Genomic DNA, 11,638 nt, shown 5'->3' with positions numbered 1-11,638 from the left:
CATGAGAACAAGTGCTAAGAGAAACAATGCTGCGAGTTGAGTAAGTTGGCTTATGCTAATGGATTCCATGTTATGTGAAGCGAGAAGATGTATGTGAATATCCAGGTGCAGAAGAGGCCAATTTATAAAAAAGTTCATCGTGTTTGTAAGCTGGTTTTAAGTGTGAATGGAGCTAAAATACTTGAAGCTCGGATGGAGCAGGGCAGTATTTAATGGTCGGCATAAAACGAAAAGCTTACGTTAAGTGAGCAATCGGTGCAATTAAGTGATCGATATGACATGGGGAGCAAATGGCATATGGAATGATGTATGTGGCGGCAGAAGTAAATGCGAAATTAGGTGATGTATTTGACATCGGGCAATCTTGGTGGTAGATTGGGTCCAAGCTATTCTAATAAACAATTGGCTAGACAGGAGATCTATGTCAATATCTAGGTGCAGGAATAAGTACATATACGGATTGATTTGGAATGCATGGGGAGCAAATGGCATATGGGATGATGCATGTGGCGGCAGTAGTAAATGCGAAATTAGGTGGCATAGAAAGTCTGTCAGGAAGTCTCTCTGTTTTGATCTTCATTTCTCAAGGGATATCTAGTGACAAGACACCATGGTTGAGAATTCACTGTTTAGTTTCAAGTCTAGGACACATAGTTGGAAGACTCATATATTTGCATAAAATACATAGTAGTGATCTGTTATCCAATGATCATAGAATACTTGATTCGACATTGATTTGCCCTGCCCTTCTCAGAAGCAGCTTTAGGAGCTTGCCTTCGTCTTTGTGTGCCATTGCCATGTATAGCTTCGATCTCAACACCTTTGTGTTCATTACAAAAGAAGGGTGGTCTATAGCTTATGCAATATATATGTAGTATTTGACGTATAGGTGAACACTGAATGTGGAACCATAATAGACAATGATTAACAGGTGAGGCTAGGTTTATGTTACCCTATTACCATTGACCTGTTGCTAGTAGTGATTTACGTATGAGAGTTGTGATCGAATACAGGAAACCCAGGAATATGCAACAACAGCAATGGTCTAAGCAATGGGAATAGCACTAATCTAATGCTTATCTGACTAATCAAGTATGGATATCACATTACTCACCACTCTTTATCCCGAATCAATAGAGATCATAGGTAAGACGTATGGGTATAGAATATTTGCATGATATCACAATCTCTAAGCTCATATTGATGAGTAACAAGCCAATGTGTTTCAACACACAGATCTAACCAGCTAGCAACAAAAAACACTTAGGTCTAATTTCATATCTGGATTAAAGAAATGTTCTTGATTAAAGAAATCTTGTCTTCACAACTTTTTAAACGTTGGCCTTTAATGCATACCTGACAAATTGTACAGAAGTTCGTGTGCATCGTACGTTAAGCAGAGGCTAGGGTTGAATCCATGTAAAACTTTAGCAATGTAATTTTTATCCAGGTCTCTAATAAACCCAAAAGAAAACAAGAAAAGCAATGGAATTCTAACTTACTGTGTCGAGGTCCCATGAACTCCACATAGAAATTATTGCTTGAATCCTCTACATTCTTCATTTTAAAGCCTTTCATCATACTGCCCATTGACCAACACTTTCCAGTTAGCCAACGCACAACGAACTTCGTATGATTTCATGTAAAAAATGTTATGAAACAGAGAACTCTGTTCAGATTCTCGGATGCATGATGAATTGTTTGTGTTGCCTCCCATACATATATACAGTAGAGTATAAACCATAGACTAAAAGGATAGACTGACTGAAGCAAAAGACAACAGACTGCACAAGAATGAATTTGAAATCCACAGTCAATGCACACTTAAGCAGGAATAGAGGAATGGAAGCCAGCCAGAGAAGAAAGACGAAAACTGACATATTATAGAGGTGCAGTCGCTGGACAATATCTGTGTACCCTACAAGAAATGTCTGAGAAGCCGGGAAAATCACATTCCTCATTAATACTACGGCATGAGAAAATGTTTTCATCTCCTCAATGGTAGAATCTGGAATGCTGATAGCAGTTTCGTCCACAACATAAACAAGCTTAAATTTTGTAAGTTGCTTGAACTCTGTTAGCACAGCACTTTCATCAGATTGTATCATGATTCTATTGGTCATGTTGTTGTAACCACTCTTAGTTAGAGCTGAAATAATGGGCTCCATGATACTAAGATTCCTTTTCAATGATATAGCTCGTGTATTCTGTGAAAAAAAGCAAGAAACAAGATACACTTGATAGTATCATGAGTTAACATTTATTTCATGAGCTAGTTTATATTTAAGTCTTCAGATTTCTAATCAGATTGAAGAACTGTACCTCTATGTTGATGATAACATGAACATTTCCTTGACTCTCTGCAAACTCTAAAAAGGCAGACAGATTTCTTAGAAGATTATAACCCTCTATATTAAACGGGCTGTAAATGTTTGCTGCACAGTACAAGAAATTCATATCACAGTATTACATCAGTTGCCCTCTGAAATACTAAACCTGTTATATTTTAGCAGAGCTAAAGTTCTCCATTATTATTGATAAAAAGAGGGAGAAGTTAGCAATGTAATAATTCGAGAGAAAAAGAAAACAGTTAACTCTCAGTTCATTCTAGCTTCAATACAATGTAACCTAATTTACTAAATTATTTTCCCTGGCGTGGGGTATTTCCTATTATAACTAACAGAATCCAGGTCTCTAATAAACCCAAAAGAAAACAAGAAAAGCAATGGAATTCTAACTTACTGTGTCGAGGTCCCATGAACTCCTTCAACACACAGATCTAACCAGCTAGCAACAAAAAACACTTAGGTCTAATTTCATATCCGGATTAAAGAAATGTTCTTGATTAAAGAAATCTTGTCTTCACAACTTTTTAAACGTTGGCCTTTAATGCATACCTGACAAATTGTACAGAAGCTCGTGTGCATCGTACGTTAAGCAGAGGATAGGGTTGAATCCATGTGGAGAGACAGTTGCAACTTCAGCTCATGTTTATTGGCAAGCAATATTTCAATAGTTCCAAGTCTATTGAGCCATAAATAAATTGGAGCAATACTTCCAAGTCTATTGAACCTATATTAAAGAAATTAAAGTAATATATGAGCACTGTTGAATCGAAACAGTATCCAACCATAAACATATAACATATGTTATCCCGCGTATTAATAGTTGAATAACCTGGTAAATAAGCCTGGTCATGTTTATTCACTCAGCTAAATGGCATTGAAGGGAGGTGGTATATTGGAAAGCAATTTAAATTCAAATCTTGCAATGGGTGTATCACCTGCAGCAATATTGAATGTTGGATAGCTGTAAGCATAGATACATAGATATGTTGGTTGAGTTTTCACTGATTCCACAATGTCCAGTGAACCAACAATCTGGTTTAGTATCAAAAAGTGCCAGGTGATTCGCTAGTATCACCTAAATTAATAGGAATGTATGTTTAAGCCAATATGGTGGTATTTGATAAAAAGCAGTCAGCATAGTCATTCAGATCAAACAGTAGTAAAAAAAATGTTTCAAGTGGATATTAAGTCAATTCAACTGATACAAGAGTCCAAAATATTAGTAGCCTGCTTCATTTTCATTGAGTTGCCAATAGTTACAACAACATTTTCCAGTTGCAGGATCAGATCAATCTCTATTTATTCATCAGAAATCTTTGTTGGCTGAGTTTTCACTAATTCCACAATGTCCAGTGAACCAACAATCTGGTTTAGTATCAAAAAGTGCCAGGGGATTCGCTAGTATCACCTAAATTAATAGGAATGTATGTTTAAGCCAATATGGTGGTATTTGATAAAAAGCAGTCAGCATAGTCATTCAGATCAAACAGTAGTAAAAAAAATGTTTCAAGTGGATATTAAGTCAATTCAACTGATACAAGAGTCCAAAATATTAGTAGCCTGCTTCATTTTCATTGAGTTGCCAATAGTTACAACAACATTTTCCAGTTGCAGGATCAGATCAATCTCTATTTTTACCTAGAAGAAAATAAACTATAGAGAGATGACTGATCGCTGATCAATGCATTGACATCTAATGAGTCCAAAGAGCAAGGAGATCCGCCTCCTAGATAGGAGGTCCACTTGAGAGTTCTGTTCCTTGAAGATGTGGCAGAAAGAAATCGAATTGAATCATTCTTTATAGCTTGGATTTGCAAGAGCCAGTGGGATAGTCAGGGGACAGTTTCAATTTTGTTGTCAAAAAAGTGCACACAAACAAAGACCAAATCCAAATTTTATATGCCTAAACCATAGAAAGATAAAGCCACCTCAGTGTCAAGGGCATTTGATAACTACAACTGACTACCCTATGAACTGCTAAATACGTATGATGAATTAGCAAAATACTAGGCAATGTAGCTGAAATAGGCAATATTCAGGGTAGTGATCATGAATGACAGCCGACATAAGTTAAGCCATAAATCGAAAGAGAACAATGAAAGCCGCTGCCTGTTACCTCGAAACAACACAATCATCATAGGCATCCATGAATGACTTCGTTCAAATTAAGGGTGCTAGAATAGTCACATAAACAGGTAGAACAAGGTCTTTAAAACTGCTCACTCAATGGCATAGATAAGATAGGGAGCGAACACGGCACTTGCGATGACAGCCATTGGAAGAACTGTGGATCCTAACATGAAAGAGGGCCAGCAAAGCCATTTGCCTGCTTTTTTGACATAGTTAGCACACCTAAATTCAAATTAAATGAACTCAAAACCGTCTCAAATTAATCTCTCTAGGATACATATAAATTCATGTTACAAGCTGCTTTCTGGAAGAAAACTGCGAAGTTAACAATGAATAATACAATTGTGCTAATGGAAAAATTGAAACGAAAAGAACTGACTGTGTCTCATGTGAGTTGTAGCTGACGTTCTTTAATCTCATTCTTCTCGACTTTTACTGGCCATAGTTGCTCATGTTGATCCTTAACAAGACAAGATACCTTCTCTTCTGACCTTGTCATAAACTTGTTATGCAGTTGCTTGCATCCATCCACAGGTGGTGTAGAGGAATGACTAGAACTGAGAGGTATCTCTCCATGAGAAGAATCCTCAGATGATTTCTTTGTTTGATAAGGTGCCTTTGTACAGACTCTGGAATTGAGAAACACGCAAAGGACAATGGTTTTAGAAACAAAGACAAATGCATGAACTACAAGTTCAAAAAATAAAATGCCAGATGCCCAAATACCTTTCTTTTCGCTTTTCAAGAAATCGAGTTGAAAATATCAGAAAGTTGGTTATTTCAGCAGCTGCTTCATTATAAAAGTTCATCTTCTCAATGACAAACCCACAGTTTAGTAGGAAATTCAAGATACAACTGAATTGCCTGCTTTTTTGACATAGTTAGCACACCTAAATTCAAATTAAATGAACTCAAAACCGTCTCAAATTAATCTCTCTAGGATACATATAAATTCATGTTACAAGCTGCTTTCTGGAAGAAAACTGCGAAGTTAACAATGAATAATACAATTGTGCTAATGGAAAAATTGAAACGAAAAGAACTGACTGTGTCTCATGTGAGTTGTAGCTGACGTTCTTTAATCTCATTCTTCTCGACTTTTACTGGCCATAGTTGCTCATGTTGATCCTTAACAAGACAAGATACCTTCTCTTCTGACCTTGTCATAAACTCGTTATGCAGTTGCTTGCATCCATCCACAGGTGGTGTAGAGGAATGACTAGGACTGAGAGGTATCTCTCCATGAGAAGAATCCTCAGATGATTTCTTTGTTTGATAAGGTGCCTTTGTACAGACTCTGGAATTGAGAAACACGCAAAGGACAATGGTTTTAGAAACAAAGACAAATGCATGAACTACAAGTTCAAAAAATAAAATGCCAGATGCCCAAATACCTTTCTTTTCGCTTTTCAAGAAATCGAGCAAGCGATGCTTTACGCGCTTGTGGTACTGCTGGGGTTATAAAGAGACTAAATCAGGCATACATAATGAGAGTTTACGACAGTACAACCCAATACGAATTCACTAACATGCTACAGAAGTTCAAGACTAGCTAGTTCATCAGTCTGTACCTACCAGAAATTTCCATTGCCAGCTAAAAACATAATTGCTTGAGCCTGCCATCAACAGTTTCATTTACTCAATGCTGTAGAAATTTAACTGCACCGATTATATAAATGCAAATGCTCTCATACTAAAGAGACCTCCAAATTAAAAAAAGAGTATAACAATAGTAATACCCACTTGTCACCTAGCTTCATGACAGAGAAATAAAGAGTAGTCCTATAAACCCTGGTAACCTTGCCTTTTTTGAACCAATATTAATTAAAATCATTTGAGATGTTTGAATCAACCATCTAAAAAAAATGGTATCTCAATTTGAATTTACATATTGCAAAGTTCATGTAACCTTATTTGGGCATACCTTGTCTGCAGGAACATCATCATAAACATTTACTGAGCCAAAATAGAAAATTGTCAGCTGTGCACCTGCTGGCTTTTTAGAAACACTGGCAATAGCCCTTCAAAACCAAAAATGCCCACAGATTTGTCAATCCACAATGAAGCTAAAGATAATTGGCATTCTGCATGAACCATACAGAGAGTAAGATAATATATTTACAAACCTTAAACTAAAATCACAACTTAACATCAGCATTGACAATCATATTACCCTGGTATAGTGGTTCTGGTGGAGGCTCCAACAACAGGCAAGAAGGAATGTTGTCCAGCTAAGGGCATTCCTTGAAACTGTCTCACCAAAGTAGTTGTTCCTCGATGCTTATTTGACATCCACATTCTTTCGCACAATGGCTTGGGAGCTCAGTACCAGCTTTCCTGATGCAAGTTGTGTTGAGCTGTTTGTATAAAAAACACAAGAATTAATTGGCCAAAGCTTTCGTGGCCCATCAAAGTTCAGGAAATCCATGACTAAGGAGGCAGAGCAAAAGAACTACAACAATATGTGAGCTGTTTGTATCAAGAAGACAAGAATTAATTGGCCGTCTATTAACCGTGTTATTTTTCAACCAAGTAATTTATTATATTTAAACATAAATTGAAGTTCATTAAAATTATTAGTAAAGTGAATATGCCGGTTAGAAAAATGAATACGACAGGCTGCCAAATGTTGCATGCGCAAAGAAACGTGGCCACATGTTAGCAACGTAAAGTGTCTTCTCGTACACAAGACCAACTAAATAGCAAGAACCAACTGCTGCAAGCTGTGGTTTTGTGGACCAAGCATTTGTCACAAGAGACATAAATCCCTCTTCAGTTGCTAGAAAAACATTCCGTATCACTGCCAAAAGTATCGCTGCAGCTACCAGAGAAAGGAATTTCCACGACCTGAATATCTTTCCGGTGGATCCTTGGCCCTCCCCCTTTTCGGCTCCCTCTGCATCCTCCTCCTCAGATTTCATCTCATCTTGATCAACAAAAAGAGACAAGGGTTTCTTCAGAGCACTCAGAGCAGGCAGATTCCCAATAATAGAAAGAAGATGTAAGGGCAACTTCATCAGAAATCGCAGAGGCCTCCCGTTCAACAATCGCCGAGGCAAATCTGTAAGAAATCGAAAGGGACCTACCTTAATAGAGGACAAAGTCTTCCACAGCAAACTGAAAGCCTGTGTAACGGTTGACATGTTCTATGTATCAGCCGTATCTTTCCCCTCCTCAGTTGAAGTTAAATTTTGATTGCTGGAAGCAGGGACGATAGCGTAATACAGCACCTCAAGCACATGCCCTTTCTCGTTTATATGGAGCTTTGAATCCTCGGGCAACTTGAAGCTGAAAGGCGATAATTCTTGGCACACAAGCCTCAGCAAGCTGGACAGCCTCTCTTCTGCCTTGGCTCTAGAACCAAATTGCAACTCCAAAAGATTTTGCAAAAGAAAGAGCGGCAATTGATTTTCCAGCATCATGAGATCTCTAAAAATGGAGTTGTGGGTAGAACCATGGAGCTTTGAATCCTCGGGCAACTTGAAGCTGAAAGGCGATAATTCTTGGCACACAAGCCTCAGCAAGCTCAACAACCTCTCTTCTGCCTTGGCTCTAGAACCCAATTGCAACTCCAAAAGATTTTGCAAAAGAAAGAGCGGCAATTGATTTTCCAGCATCATGAGATCTCTGAAAATGGAGTTGTGGGTAGAACCAGTGCCAGTCGGATGTAAGAGTCGCCCCAGCCTAGGTAAGTTTTTCATATGCCCTTTATTCCTAGCAAGATCTATTTCAAAAGCAGCAAGCAGCTCCACTAATATGAAATCCTGTCTGAAAGAAGGTGAAGATACAGGGCTCCACTACCAGATCTAGTTCTTCTAGCAGGTGAAAAAGTAACTAAAGTAAAGGGGTAGTTCATAGAGGCCGCCATACCTGAAAGCAAATCTCGTGAGCTAGACAGAAAGCTACTACCAGATACAACTGATTCCGAATCAATAGGCTTTCGAACTAAAGGATCCGTCTCCGGGCGAGGTGATAGCAAAGAGAGCATTGGTTTTCATCCAATCTCCAGCGCAGCGACATGGCCAGGTTGAGGTTATACGGATCCAAAGCTACCAGCATCATATTGAGATCGAGCAGTTCCACCGCCTTACCCCGAACCACCTTATACTAACAGCTGTTGAACCACCGCATGCACCAGCTGCCAATGCACAACCTTGTTATAACCTTACGAAACCTTCGCATACCCCGGCAGATAATAGGAATCGAAGTAATGTTAACATTAAAACCAGACTGGTGACGGTTAGCGGCGAAAATGCACCGGGCTTATTGCTTTTAAGCTATGGTCGAGCCTCTTCCGCCTCGGGAAGAGGCCAAATAAGATGGCCAAGCTAAGGTGCGAATGAAACTTAGGCATATCCCCGCACAGAGCATTTCGAAACTTTAGGATAATAACCGAATAACACATAGAACTAATGCTATCTTCGTCCGGAACGATTACTATAGTCCCTGCTGGATGCCAGATGGCAGGGACTAATAAGAGAAAAAGAATTACAGAAACGTGACAACGATTTCAATTCAAACTGAAAACTAGAGAAGACGCTGGTACTTGAAAAAAAATGTTTCTTGAATTTCACTCAAGGAAGAATGATTAAAAGCACTTAGAAGCACTTCTGTCAACAATGAAGACTGGTCATTTTTAATCTTCTCTTTTGCTAGATATAGCTTAGTATAAAGGTCCTATATATCATCGGAGTATTATAATTTTGTAGTTTAGTTTAATAAAGTTAGAGTGACATAAATTAGTAAATCCATGTGTCTTAATAATAGTAAGTAATAATTAGGCTACGTTATGTTAAAGAATACAATTAGTTGGTTGTACGGGACACGTCTTTCTCATGAGATCTTTATATGTATGAACATTTGTACTTAATAATAATAATCTCTCCTTCTTCTCTCTCTTCTCTATATATAACTTTGCTATCGTGTGCCTGCATTATCTGACATGGTATCATAGACTCACAAAGCTTTGGCATCTAAAGGCACAATTAAGAGCAAAAAAGAAATTGAGGGAGGTGACAGTGTGCCCGTGTGTGTTTGCACACCAACACTGAAGGGGACTATGGATTGGAACATGTCAGAATGGAATAGCTCATAAAGAATATCAAACTAGAAAAGGCTAGGCATGCAAATGTACAGAAAGGCATGACAGATTTAAAATATAAGCCTTCCATTTAAATTTTATTAAAATTTCAATATTTTAAAATTAACCAAATAAAAAATGACCAAAATCAGAACTTAAAAATTGTAAAACAAAAACTCATGGACATGCAAATTATAGAAAAAAATGAAAGGAAAAATATAGATGATGGAATATGAATGTGCGGGCAAACTCACAACAAAGAAATTTGGCCACCACAAGAATAAAATTCAATGTGTTTGACGACTCCTCTCTCTTGATGACTCAACTTCCGACAACTAGTCAATCAATCTATGATGACAGTAACATGATATCCCATATAGTGGCTTGACTAGCAAAAAGTAGCGAGGAATATGACAACAAACACATAGGGGCAGGGGCAAGGACAGTCCAGATGAATGACCTTTTAGAGGAGAAACTAGTTCATAGGCACAAAATGACCATTGGAAAATGGTTGCATCGTCGTTGTGTGGGTAGCAGATGTGTAGTAATCTCAGAAAGTCCAAACAGAACATGCATTAGTACAATCAAAACCTGTGTAGGCTAACACAACTCTCTTAACAGATTGCAGCATAGTGACAAGCAAAGAGGAGACATTTTGGCATCCTTGTGATTCAGGAGTGTTGAAGAATAGTCCAGGCAAACGGTGAGAATTATATATTGATCCTAAACAACAAGGATCAACATAGTTCATGTTTTTGAAAGGCTAGAAGACACTACTCAAATGGTACAATAGAAATATCATGTTTGACAGCAACATGAGCAATGCAACATAGATAGACTTGGGAGGCATACGAGACACGCAGATATATATACATATATATGTCGAAGTTTCTAAGTCTAACAGTTGGAAACCCTCCATGTAGATTTTTTCCTTCCTACTTGTTCTAATTAATTAACAAGTTATTTACCATGTAAATACTGAAATTAAACACAAGTACATGCTCAACACCTTACACATCATCTACTGAAGGAAACAAAAACAAGCACACAAATGACACCGTTATTTTTGGACTAATGTCCCTGGAAAAACCCAATGTGGGAAACTGGTGCAGCTATCTGAGGGTTTGATTTATTAAGCAGTGTCAAAATACAATCTGGGTGCCAAATCCGGCTCACCCAATAGAGAGAGATCTTGGCAGTAGTACCTCTCCTTCGGAGACAGATGCTCCAGCTGAAACCCCAGATAAACACTCTGATAGCTCCTCAGTTTTCCCGACAGTTCCGACAGTTCCAACTCTTCCTGGCAGTTCTGGCTTCTACCCTCTACATAAGCTTTCACAGCTGTTCCAGCTTCTGCCCTCTGCGTCAGCTTTCATAGTAGTTCTGGTTGTTCCTAGCAGTTCTAGCTTCTGCCCTCTTTGTCAGCTTTCCCAGCAGTTCCGGTTGTTCCCAGCAATTCCAGCTTCTGCCCTCTACGTCAGCGTTCTTAACTGCTGCGCTAATCCTCCCAGCACTATCTCTATCTCTCTGCGTTTGTATTCATTGCACCTCAGCTGCAACTCCAGATTTCTCTCTCAAGTTTCTCAGCAAACCCAGCCCCAAAAAGTTGAAATCTTGATCTCTTGGTGTGTCCTCCAGGTGACCCTCACACTTCATCTTATACTATTCTCGTTTACATATCAACGACCGAGATTAAGTCCCTAATCAACACTAAGATTAGATCTGGCTTGATCCATGACTTTTGGACCATTCTAACAAAGTTTTATATTAATTCACATTAATATTTTAGTTTCCCTAAATTTAGACTTAGGGACTCTATTAAAAACATTAATTATTTTAATATCTCTTAAACTGTTTAGAATCTGCCCAAACCTTTTCTTGGTATTGGAGATCTCATTTGCCTTAGCCTTTCCACCAAATTTCGTGGCTAGAGCACATCTGATGCTACCCCAAATCAACACTCCCTCTTAGCGAAGACTGTGCTCTAGCAATAGTCCTCACTGAGTATTACTTTGATCATCTGGCATCACTCCCTGATGCTAGGCCTACTGCCCATCATCTATACTGTTGCATCTCGTAC

The 11,638-nt window shown here is 38.4% G+C and overlaps 1 long non-coding RNA gene across 1 annotated transcript; it reads right to left on the bottom strand.

The window, feature by feature from the left end:
• Nucleotides 1–5,239: 5,239 nt before the first annotated feature.
• On the bottom strand, nt 5,240–6,008 carry LOC149237590 (uncharacterized). The gene is made up of 2 exons (XR_016245293.1): nt 5,873–6,008; nt 5,240–5,775 (listed from the first exon to the last, which is right to left on the bottom strand). It is a non-coding gene; the product is annotated as an uncharacterized LOC149237590 (long non-coding RNA).
• Between the last annotated feature and the right edge of the window lie 5,630 nt (nt 6,009–11,638).

The sequence above is a fragment of the Pinus tabuliformis genome, chromosome 8, assembly GCF_031772625.1.
Source record: "Pinus tabuliformis cultivar Carrire ecotype Pingquan chromosome 8, CPIR1, whole genome shotgun sequence".
NCBI lineage: Eukaryota > Viridiplantae > Streptophyta > Pinopsida > Pinales > Pinaceae > Pinus > Pinus tabuliformis.
The sequence above is the reverse complement of the archived record's forward strand: the minus strand, read 5'-3'. Positions and strand labels throughout refer to the sequence as shown.